The sequence below is a fragment of the Rhinopithecus roxellana genome, chromosome 20 (assembly GCF_007565055.1).
Source record: "Rhinopithecus roxellana isolate Shanxi Qingling chromosome 20, ASM756505v1, whole genome shotgun sequence".
Classification (NCBI taxonomy): Eukaryota; Metazoa; Chordata; class Mammalia; order Primates; family Cercopithecidae; genus Rhinopithecus; species Rhinopithecus roxellana.
The window spans coordinates 13,436,027-13,448,064 of record NC_044568.1 but is presented as its reverse complement, the minus strand read 5'-3'; the positions used below and the strand labels follow the sequence as shown (position 1 = coordinate 13,448,064).

The window sequence follows — 12,038 nt, the reverse complement described above, 5'->3', positions numbered from 1 at the left end:
CCAACTGGTCATCTTAGCTCGCCTATCTCTGCCCATACCCGCTCTAAAGATTGCCTAGCTGCCCCCGCTCCTACTCCCACCCTATCCAATCCCCCCCCACGGTCTTAGCACCCTTGCGTGAGGTGGCCGGAGCAGAGGGCGTAGTTAGAGTTCATGTTTCCTTCTCACTAGCAGATCTTTCAAAGATTGAAAAACGCTTAGGAGATTTTTCTGCCAACCCCACAATTTATACCAAAGAATTTAGATACCTTTGCCAGGCCTACGATTTAACCTGGCATGATCTCCAGGTTATTCTTACCTCTACTCTAAACCCTGAGGAGCAAAAGCGCATCCTAGTGGCCGCCAGGCAGCATGCCAACCAATTACACTTACAGACCCTGAGTTCCCACTAGGGGAACAAGCAGTCCCCTCTATAGACCCAGACTGGAACTATCAAGTAGGCCAGCCAGGCCGCCGAAGACGAGATATGATGACTCAATGTTTTCTGGCTGGTATGCAGGTGGCCTCAAATAAGGTAGTAAATTTCAATAAACTAAAAGGAATTATTCAAGGTCCAGATGAGAACCCGGCCACATTTTTAAACAGGCTAACTGAGGCTTTAATTCAATACACTCGGTTAGACCCAGCTTCCCGAGCTGGGGCCACTATTCTAGCATATTTTATTTCACAATCGGCCTCGGATATTCGGAAAAAACTCCAAAAGGCAGAGGATGGATCTCAAACTCCTATTCAAGACCTAGTCAAGTCGGCCTTCAAGGTCTATAATGCAAGGGAGGAAACGGCTGAGGCCCAACGACAGGCCCGCCTAAGGCAGAAGGTACAGCTCCAGACTCAAGCCTTAGTTGCTGCTTTGCAGCCTAGCCGTAACCCAAAACTGGAGAGCAAAATCCCCGGAGGCTCAAAGACAATAAAAGGGGCTTGCTATAAATGCGGTAACCCAGGGCATTGGGCTAATAGATGTCCCCAGAGTCCCCAACCGTCTGAGCCAGTGCAGCCGTGCTACAAGTGCGGAGTAGCTGGACACTGGGCTAAAAAGTGTCCTAACCCTCGTCTGCCAACAACTCCTTGTCCAGCATGCCATGAACTAGGGCACTGGAAGTCTGACTGCCCCACCCTGAAAACGGGCATGGCACCTCAACGTGATGTCCCTTCTGAGGACCCTGGGAGCTCCTTCCAGCTCTTACATCTGGATGATGACTGAAGGTGCCGGGACTCGGGGACCCCCATCACCCTCGCCGAGCTGTGGGTAACTCTCCTGGTAGCGGGTGAGACAATTAATTTTTTAATCAACAGCGGGGCTACCTACTCTGTTTTGCCGTCTTTCGAAGGGCCTAGCCTTCCCTCCAATATTTCTGTTGTAGGAGTCAATGGCTCCCCATCCAGCCCTCAAAAAACCCCACCCCTTAATTGCTGCCTGGCCAACAACTATTTTGCACACTCGTTCCTCATTATCCCTTCATGCCCCACTCCCCTACTGGGCCGAGATGTTTTAAGTCAACTGAAAGCCTGTATCTCCATCCCTACTAGCGCCCCCCCATCCTACCCACCATCTGCTTCTAGTATTGACTAACTCAAATGACTCCAACAATCCTACTAACCCTTTCCCCGATTTCCCTATTCCTATCGACCCCCAAGTGTGGGACACCTCCACTCCTGTCGTGGCGGACCATCATCCACCAATACTTACAAAACTTAAGAAACCATCTCAGTTTCCAACCCGCCCACAGTTCTCTCTCTCTCCACAGCACTTACGAGGACTAAAACCAATCATTACTAGGTTGCTCAGCCAACACATCCTCATCCCCATTCTCCCTGTAACACCCCAATCCTACCTGTAAAGAAAGCAGATGGAACTTTTCAGTTAGTGCAGGATCTTCGTCTTATCAACGAAGCTGTTTGTCCCACCCATCCGGTAGTTCCCAACCCCCATACCCTTCTTTCTCTCATTCCACCTAATACAACACACTTTACTGTACTGGATCTAAAAGATGCATTTTTCACTATTCCCCTGCACCCAGATTGTCAGTTTCTTTTTGCTTTTACATGGGAAGACCCAGACACCCATACCTCCACCCAACTGACATGGACAGTGCTTCCCCAAGGGTTCTGAGACAGCCCCCATTTCTTTGGGCAGGCCCTAGCAAAAGACTTAGCCTCCTATCATCTTACCAATAGTAAAATTCTCCAATATGTAGATGACCTTTTATTCTGTAGTCCCACGGGACAGGACTCTCTTTTAGACACTGTGATCCTCCTTAATCATCTAGGATCCAAAGGTTACCGAATATCCAAACACAAAGCTCAACTCGCACAACAATGTGTCATATATTTAGGTATTGAGATCAAGCCTACGACGCGCTCACTTACTACAGACCGCTTAATTCTAATACAAAATCTTTCTCCTCCTCAAGACGCTAAGGAAATTCAATCCTTCCTAGGCCTAGTAGGATTTTTCAGACACTGGATTCCTAATTTCGGAATCTTGGCTAAGCCTCTATATGCAGCTGTCAAGGAGACTCCCCAAGGACCTTTGTCTAACCCAAAGTTAATCTATAAACATTTCACTCACCTGAAAAACTGCCTTCTCTCACATCCTACTCTCTCACTCCCAGACTTCCAATGCCCCTTCCAGCTTTTCACAGATGAAAGACAAAAAGTTGCAGTGGGTCTTTTAGCCCAATCTATAGGCGCCACCTACCGCCCCGTGGCATATCTATCTAAACAATTAGACCCCACTGTACAAGGGTGGCAGCCCTGTCTTCGGGCCCTAGCAGCAGCAGCCTTTCTAACCCAAGAAGCAAAGAAACTTATTAGGGGTGGTAACCTAACAGTCTTCTCTACTCACCACCTTCAAGATCTTATTGCCCACAGAAGTATTAGCCATCTAACCCCGTCCAGACTCCAACTCTTTCACCTCCTATTCATAGAGGACTCCACCATTGCCCTAGGAGTCTGTTCCTCTCTGAATCCAGCAACCCTACTTCCTGACCCTCTCAAGCAACCTAGTACTGAACACTCCTGTCCAGAACTTTTAGAGGCCCAACCACCTAGTCACTTACATTTACATGACCAGCCATTGGAAGGCTCACAGTTAACCCTATTTGTAGATGGCAGTTCTTTTATAAATTCTCTAGGAAACAGACAGGCAGGACACGCGGTAGTTACATCTTCTGCTGTCCTAGAAGCTAAGCCTTTACCACAAGGAACAACATCACAGCAGGCAGAACTTATCGCACTAACCAGGGCTCTCCTCCTATCCAGAGGAAAAACGGTAAACATATACACAGACTCCAAGTATGCCTTCTTGATTGCACACACCCACTCTGTCATCTGGAAAGAGCGAGGGTTCCTAACCACCAGTGGTACCCCTATAGTCAACAAAAAACAGATACTCAAACTGCTAGACACTTTATCAGCACCTTCCAGAGCAGCCATTATACACCGTAAAGGTCATCAGACTCCATCTAACTTGGTGGCGGCTGGCAATAACTTTGCCGACACCAATGCCAAGTCGGTAGCCGGATTTCCACTCCCACGCTTCCCTCTATTTGTTTTCTCTCTCCTCAATATACCCCTACTTATACCCAAGAGGAAAAGACCAAACTATTACAAGATCCAACAGCCAAACTAGCCGCAGACAATTGGATTTACCTCAATAATAAATTAGTTATTCCTGAAACTCAACTCCACACCATTCTAAAAGACATACATAATTCCCTACACATAGGACCCAAAGCTTTATATAACCTCCTAAGCCCCCTCATTCACTGCCCCACACTCATGAAACACCTAATTATAATCAACCGACAGTGTTCCACATGTCTCAAGTCAAACCCTCAAGGTGCATTGCGCAACCGCCACCCGAGCCATCAACTCAGAGGGCACCAACCAGGCGAAGATTGGCAAATTGACTTTATCCACATGCCAAGGCATAAAAAATTCAAATATCTCTTAACCCTCGTTGATACTTTTTCAGGATGGATAGAAGCCTATCCTACTACAGGAGAAACTGCCAATATAGTTGCCTCCACACTCACTGAACACATTATTCCTAGGTTTGGCCTCCCGCTCACTCTTCAGTCTGACAATGGCCCAGCATTCATCTCCAAGGTAGTCCAACAGGTGGCAGCCCTCCTACACATCACCTGGAAACTCCACATCCCTTATAGACCTCAGTCTTCTGGTAAAGTAGAGAAGGCCAACGGGCTCATTAAACAGCAACTCACCAAACTCTCCCTCGAGACTCGACAATTGTGGGTAACTCTCCTTCCCCTGGCCCTAACCCGGCTGCGAGCAGCCACACGGAGTCCAACAGGCCTCAGTCCGTTTGAATTAGTTTACGGCCGGCCCCTCACCCTCCAGCAGTTACCCACCCTTTCTTCCCCGCTGGCAACTTATCTCCCATACCTCACCCTCTTGAGACAACTCCTGAGACAACATGCAGAACTAGCACACCCCTCTCTAACAGACACCTATAGCCCACATCTCTCTCTCAGCCCAGGAGACCAAGTATACTTAAAAGATACCCAAGCCAAAGATCTTCAGCCTAGGTGGAAAGGCCCCTATACTGTCCTCCTATCCACATACACAGCAGCCAAACTTCTAGGACACACGCACTGGGTCCATATATCACAATTTAAAAAGGCCCCCACAGAAGACAATCAGTGGACATCTACTAGACTTACCCCTACCCGTCTCAAATTCACCAAACTCTCCCAACCACCACACGTTCCCTGACCCCTTGCGCTTATCCCAATTTGTCGCCATACTCTATATAAACATAACAGAATTCCAATATCTTACCCCAGATCCCTACTTGCCTCCAGATAATAAATAGCCCATCACAGTGGTTCTCCCGCTTACCTTTATAGAACATCTTCAGTGACAGGGTGTACCCTGTGATTACACTGAAGATGAAGTACTATTTCATACTTATATTACTATCTTTTTCTCGCATTTCAATCTCTATTACTAACCCAACTTTCATATGGAGATTCTCTATAGTTGAAACTTGGTCACACAAAAATAAATAGCACTCACAGCTACAAGGCACTGCTGACTGCCCCCCTTCAGGCTGCCAACCCCATCTTACTATAAATTTCACCCTATCGTGTTGCAGTGCAGCTGGAGCTAAGGCTCTCTGCTTCCTGCACGATCAGACACATTACAATTGTAAGACTTACTGGAAACAAAAGAACCTAGGATGCCCTTATATTTATTGTAAGATCCATTATGCAACCTTGAGACAGACGAAACCCACTGCGCTCTTCACCACTGCGAATCAACGAACCCCCCTTCAATACCAATTAAATATCAAAGACCCATGGGACCCCCGATGGGCAGACGGAGTCAAAGGTGGACTCTACACAGGCCACACAATCCTTAGTTCATATCCCATGGCTACTCTCCTGATAAAAAGAACACTTGTCCAGCAAAAATCCCTTCCTCAAAACATACAAGCCCTACAGAATTTAACCTTAGCCATACAAGCAGAAGAACAGGCCTTACAAGATCAATTACACTCCTCCAATAAGGACCCCTTCTCATGGTTAAAACTAGTCCGTCAAGGGTTAAACCTAACACGGGCAGCCAACCTAACAAATCTCTCCCATTGTTTCCTCTGTGCGGCCCTTGAAAGAGCCCCTTTAGTGGCAGTCCCTTTACCTACTGCTTTCAAGGCTACAGCTAACTCCATAGGCACCTCCCAAAAACCGTTCTTACTCCAAGTCCCACTATACCAAAGCCCAGAAAGTCCAATCCTTCCTTTCTGCTACTCTACCCCAAACACCTCCTGGTGTAACTACACCCAGCCACCCACTAAGACCCACACGGCTCCCATCGGAGGTTATTTCTGGTGCAACAAAACTCTCTTCAAGGTCCTTAATCACACATCCATTGGTCAATCCCTTTGTGTCCCAGTGTCCCTAGTACCTAGTTTAACCTTATATAGTAAAGCAGAAGTAGCTGAACTCGTCGTACAATTTAACCCTCCTCCTAATGATCTCCAAAAACGGGCTGTCTTCCTTCCCCTAGTCATCGGAGTCTCCCTGGCCGCCTCCTTAGTGGCGTCAGGGCTTGGAACTGGGGCACTTGCCCAATCGGTACAGTCTACCCAATCTCTAGCAGCTCAAATACGAGAGGCCATAGAGGCTTCAGCTGAAAGCCTGGCCTCTCTGCAGCATCAAATTACCTCAGTGGCCCAGGTAGCAGCACAAAATAGGCGAGCATTAGATTTACTTACTGCCGAAAAAGGAGGAATATGTCTCTTCTTAGGAGAAGAATGCTGCTATTACATAAACGAGTCAGGCCTAGTGGACACTAACATCCAAACCCTAAACAGGATTAAAGCAGAACTAAAAACCTACAATACCCCCTTCACCCCCGGACCACCGGTATGGCTGCTGCCCGTAATACAGCAGATGCTCCCGTTCCTAATTCCCATACTAATCCTCTGTTTTGTCTTATGTCTCGCTCCTGTTTTAATCAAATTTCTCCGAGCCAAAGTTCAAGAGATCACGCGCGTCACCTTCAACCAGATGCTTCTTCATCCGTACGTCCAAATACCAACCATAGACCCCAACCTTAACGACGTCCTTTGAGAGCAGGAAGTAGCCAGACAGACCATGCCGCCCCTTATCACTATTATCAATAAAGGTTGGACTGTTTGGACAAACGGAGGCAAGATGGCGCAGTTCCGGGTTCGTGTTCACTGTCAACTTTCCCGCGCCCCGGAAAGACACAGGTCGACTGCGCAGGCGCAACCCGACCTCCGACGGAGAGAAACCGGAACCCGCCTAGCCACGCCTATCGACCCGCCCCCGACCCGCCTATATCCCACCCACTGCCCTCCCACTCCCGGGCCCAGGACGTAAAAGCCGCTCCCAGTGGGCACGCGGAGCGAACTTCCTCGGCCCCTCCTCCTGCGCGGGACCCGGGAACCTCGCCCGAGAGCGCCGGAACGAACTTCCTCGGCCCCTCCTCCTGCGCGGGACCTGGGAACCTCGCCCGAGAGCGCCGGAGCGAACTTCCTCGGCCCCTCCTCCTGTGCGGGACCTGGGAACCTCGCCCGAGAGCGCCGGAGCGAACTTCCTCGGCCCCTCCTCCTGCGCGGGACCCGGGAACCTCGCCCGAGAGCGCCGGAGCGGGCTTCCTCAGCCCCTGCTCCTGCGCAGGACCCAGGAACCTCGTCCGAGAACGCTGGAGCAAACTTCCTTGGCCCCTGCTCCTGTGAGGACCTAGGAACCTCACCCGAGAACGCCGGAGCGACTTTGTCGGCCTCCATCGCCGGAGGCCGGTGAACCTCGCCCCTCCCTCACATTTGGTTTGTAAATAAAGTTTTTTTTTGCCTTGCCTACTTGCCTTTTCTCTGGCATTTGCTCTGGGGGTCGCATTAAAGCAAATCAATTATCTTTTGGTAATAATATTACAAATGACTTATTCTTTACATTGTTTTTGATATGGACCAATTTTTTTTATGACACCCATTTATTAAATTTGTCAGGCACCTTGGCAGGCTGACGTGGGAGGACTGCTGGAGACCAGAAGTTTGAGTCCAGCCTGGGCAACAAAGTGAGACCTTGCCTCCACAAAAAATAAAAAAATTTAGATAGGCTTGGTGGCTCACTACAGGGGAGGCTCAGGCAGGAGGACTGCTTGAGTCCAGGAGATAGAGGCTGCAATGAGCCATGATCACACCCTACTGCACTCCAATCTGAGTGACAGAGACCCTGTCTCCCACCAAAAAAAAAAAAAAGCCTTCTATGAGCTGCTCAAACCTCTCTTTCTTTTAAAAGTTTTTTTTTTTTTTAAGTTTATAAGTAATGTAAATTTCTCTACCTTCAGGAAAAGAAATAATAATTCAAGGTAATAAAAAAAGTACAAAATCTATCAAAATACAAAAGGCAACAAAACATTACATATGAGTACATCTTAAAATTCTGTTTCCTGTTTTGAATGCCAGTTCTGCCATCCCTCATAACATGTTTCACTTATACAGAACTTTTACACTAAACTTAATTTACAAACATTGAGAGATCACAGTGCTCCATGTTATTCCCACTTCACAAATAAGACAAAAACTAAAGATTCTGTTATAAAGACAGCAGAAAATATTTGTCATGAGAGCAATAAAAAGTTCAGAGTATTAGTCTCTCAAAATTCCTTTGCTCCAAAAATCAAGAGATGATAAATAAGCTAGTATTTTCCCTATGTTATGTCTTGTACATACTTATATTTGGAAACACTTGTTAGAGCTTCTCACTTTTTTTCTTTTTTCTTCCTCCTCCCGACAACCCCACTCTTCTCCATCTCCCTCTGGCCTCTCCTCCCACTGTGTCCTGGCTCTTCTCTCTTTTCTAAGCAGTAACATTCTAAAGTCAAATCAGCAATATTCACTGTTGTTAACAATTGCCACAGACTTTAGGGTACGCTGAGAAATTTGAAGTGATACCTACGATCACCCCGCTACAGTTGGGAAATTTAAAAAAGCAAGGCTGAGTCAGGCACGGTGACTCATAACTGTAATCCCAGCATTTTGGGAGGCTAAGGTGGATCACTTGAGCTCAGGAGTTTGAGACCAGCCTGGCCAACATGGCAAAATCCTATCTCTATAAAAAGATATAGACATTAGTGGGGCATGGTGGTGTGTGCCTGTGGTGCCAGCTGCTTGGGAAGCTGAGGTGGGAGGATTGCTTAAGCCCAGGAGGCAGAGGTTGCAGTAAGCTGAGATCTACCACTGTACTCCAACCAGGGTGACAAAGTGAGACCATCTCAAAAAAAAAAAAAAGAAAAAAAAAGAAAACAACAAGGCTTAGAAATATTCTTTAAATATTCAACATTCTCACTAAAGCTTTCTAGAATTCTAAATAGAGTGTCATCCATGGTTTTTTAAACAGTAGATTAAAGAATGTCTTGTTTTGGCTCCAACAAAATGTACCTCAAAATTATTTTTCATAAACTAAAAAATTATGCCACTTCATTATGTTTAAATCTGTTAACTTCTATACACATGTAGTGATGGTAATTTAGTCTAAAATGAAATTACTACAATTAAGAGAGTTAAAGAAGCCCAATAAAGAATCCAGAAAAAAATTTATTTCCATAGAACCTGTGGAGGCATCATAATAACATAAAAACTCCTTATTAATCATAACTATACAGAACATACCAAAAATTATATAGGCAAAAAAGTCTATGCTCTGTCAAAATCTGTCATAAATTCCACATATTAAATAATTTGCATTTCACATATTTAGGATGTGTGACCTATAATTCAGTACATATAAAACTGATATGCAACATATAATAATAATCATAAGAATCCTCTCTACCAATCCATCTCTCTTTTTCACTCTTACAATCAACAAATACCAAATATCACTGTTTAAGAAGTAACAGGAAACTTGAAAACAGAGGGTTTTTTTTTTCCTTTTTTTTTTTTTGAGACAGGGTCTCACTATTACCCAGGCTGGTGAGTGGAGCAACACAATCACAGCTCACTGCAGCCTCAAACTCCTGGGCTTAAGTCATCCCTCCTGTCTCACCCACCCAAAGTGTTGGAATTACAGGCGTAAACCATGCCACCTGGTTGAGACAGATTTTCTTTTCTTTTTTTGTTTTGAGATGGAGTCTTGCTCTGTTGCCCAGGCTAGAATGCAATGGTACAATCTTGACTTATCACAACCTCAGCCTCCTGGGTTCAAGCGATTCTCCTGCCTCAGCATCCCAAGTAGCTGGGATTACAGGCATGCGCCACCACGCCCCGCTAATTTTTGTATTTTTAGTAGAGATGGGGTTTCGCCATGTTGGCCAGGCTGGTCTCGAACTCCTGATCTCAGGTGATCTGCCCACCTTGGCCTCCCAAAGTTCTGGGGTTACAGGCATGAGCCACTGCTCCCGGCCAAGAACAGACTTTCAATAAATGAAAAAAGTATTCCAAACAAACTGCCCTTTGTCAGTTTTTGGACATGTGAAAAAAAGAACAAGTTAACAAAACAAAACAAAAAAACTGAAACAAAAAAGTGAGTGACTTAAAACTGTATTATCAGTGTAGAATAAGATAATTTATGAAAGGTTGGTTAAGGCAGGTCTGAAAATAACTTATCTCAGATGGAGTGCTCTCTATCTACATGCTAGCATTAGAGACTGCTTTAGTTATTTATTATTACCCTCCATTCACTCCAAATCTATCAAAAGGAGTCCTTACTACTTTTTAAAGCCTGGGAAACATGTTTAGAAATGCATTAATTCAAAAACAACAAAATATGAATCAAAATAACATGTCTTAGAAGAATAAAATGTGTAAAAATAAATCAATAAGCTCTCATAATTTCAAGTATACACTAGACAAAAATGATTGGTCAAACTAGTCAGAAACCTACATACAAAGTAGATAGATGCACCTAAGTTCAACCAGTGGAGAGTTTTCCCAGGGTCCTTCTGAGATGCTTGATCTTCTTCCAGTAGAGGGAGCAAAACCACAATACTCAACTCATGTCACAAAAAGAGGGGGAGATGGAGGGTTTATAAATGTCTTTTAAATATTTCTACATCTCCCTAGACATTTCAAAAAATGTGCTGAAATATCGTTCTGAAATAGAACTAAAGTGGCCGGGCGCAGTGGCTCACACCTGTAATGCCAGTACTTGGGGAGATCGAGGTGGGTGGATCACCTGAGGTCAGGAGTTCAAGACGAGAGATCAGCCTGGCCAACATGCTGAAACCCCATCTCTACTAAAAACACAAAAATTAGCTGGGCAGAGTGGCACACGCCTGTAAATCACAGCTACTCAGGAGGCCGAGGGAGGAGAATCACTTGAACCTGGGAGGCAGATGTTGCAGTGAGCGGAAATTGCATCAGTACACTCTAGCCTGGGAAACAGAGTGAGACTCCTTCTCAAGAAAGGAAAAAAGAAATAGAACTAAAATCAACCCAATGGGAAAGACACAGATTTAATCTTTTTCAAATACTTCAAGGCTTTAAAATGAAAAATGGATCCCTAAATATTTAATTTCAAGAACTTTGGTACATTTCATTGTCCACTGAATATCACAGGTAACCAAGGTATTGAAGCATTTTATGAATCCTTAATTTAACAAGAGAATTTTTAAAAACATAAAATATTACATTAATTTTTTGTTATGAAAGTAATATATTCATGATAAAATTGTAGAAAATAAGGGAAAGAAAGGTGTAATTGCACTAACTAAACCTATTTTCTTCTGGTATTTTTTCATATGCAAATTTTTTTTTCTCAGAGACAGGGTCTGATTCTAATGCCTAGACTGGCAGTAGTGTGATCAGCCTGCAACTCCTGGGTTTGACCTACCCATCTGCTCACCTCAGCCTCTTGAGTAGCTGGGACTACAGGAGTGCACCATCATACCTGGCTAATTTTTTAAAAATATACTTATTGTAGAGATAGAGTATCGTTACATTGCCCAGGCTGATCTGGAATTCCTGGCCTCAAGCAATCCTCTCACCTCAATCTCCCAAAGTGCTGGGATTACAGGTATAAGCTAACATACCTGGCCCATATACATATTTTCATACTACTATGAAAAAAAGTGTAATTAATAAAAACACTTAAGACCAGGCAGAGTGTCTCACGCCTATAATCCCAGCACTTTGGGAGGCCGAAGAGAGTGGATTGGTTGAGCACAGGAGCTCAAGATTAGCCTGGGCAACATGGCAAGACCACAACTTCACAAAAAAATAGCCAGGGATGGTGGCACGTGCCTATAGTCCCAGCTACCCAGGAGGCTGAGGCCAGAGGATCACCTGAGCCAAGGGAGGTTCAGGCTGCAGTAAGCCCTGATAGTGCCACTGCACTTCAATCTGAGTGATAGAATGAGACCCTGTCTCAAAAGAAACCCCTCTCAAAAAAAAAAATTTATTTCTTACTATATGCTAGGCATAGTCTAAGCATGTGTACATGTTATAAATCTATTAATCCTTTCCAAAGCCCTATTAGCTGGATCCTATTATTATTTCACACTTTAAAGATGAGGAAAAAGAGACACACAGAAATTATCTAAGT

General features: G+C 44.9%; 1 protein-coding gene across 11 annotated transcripts in view; it reads right to left on the bottom strand.

The window, feature by feature from the left end:
- Nucleotides 1–12,038, bottom strand: part of CHD9 (chromodomain helicase DNA binding protein 9) — a 295,589-nt gene that overhangs the window by 178,057 nt on the left and 105,494 nt on the right. The gene's annotated exons all lie outside the window — the stretch shown is intronic.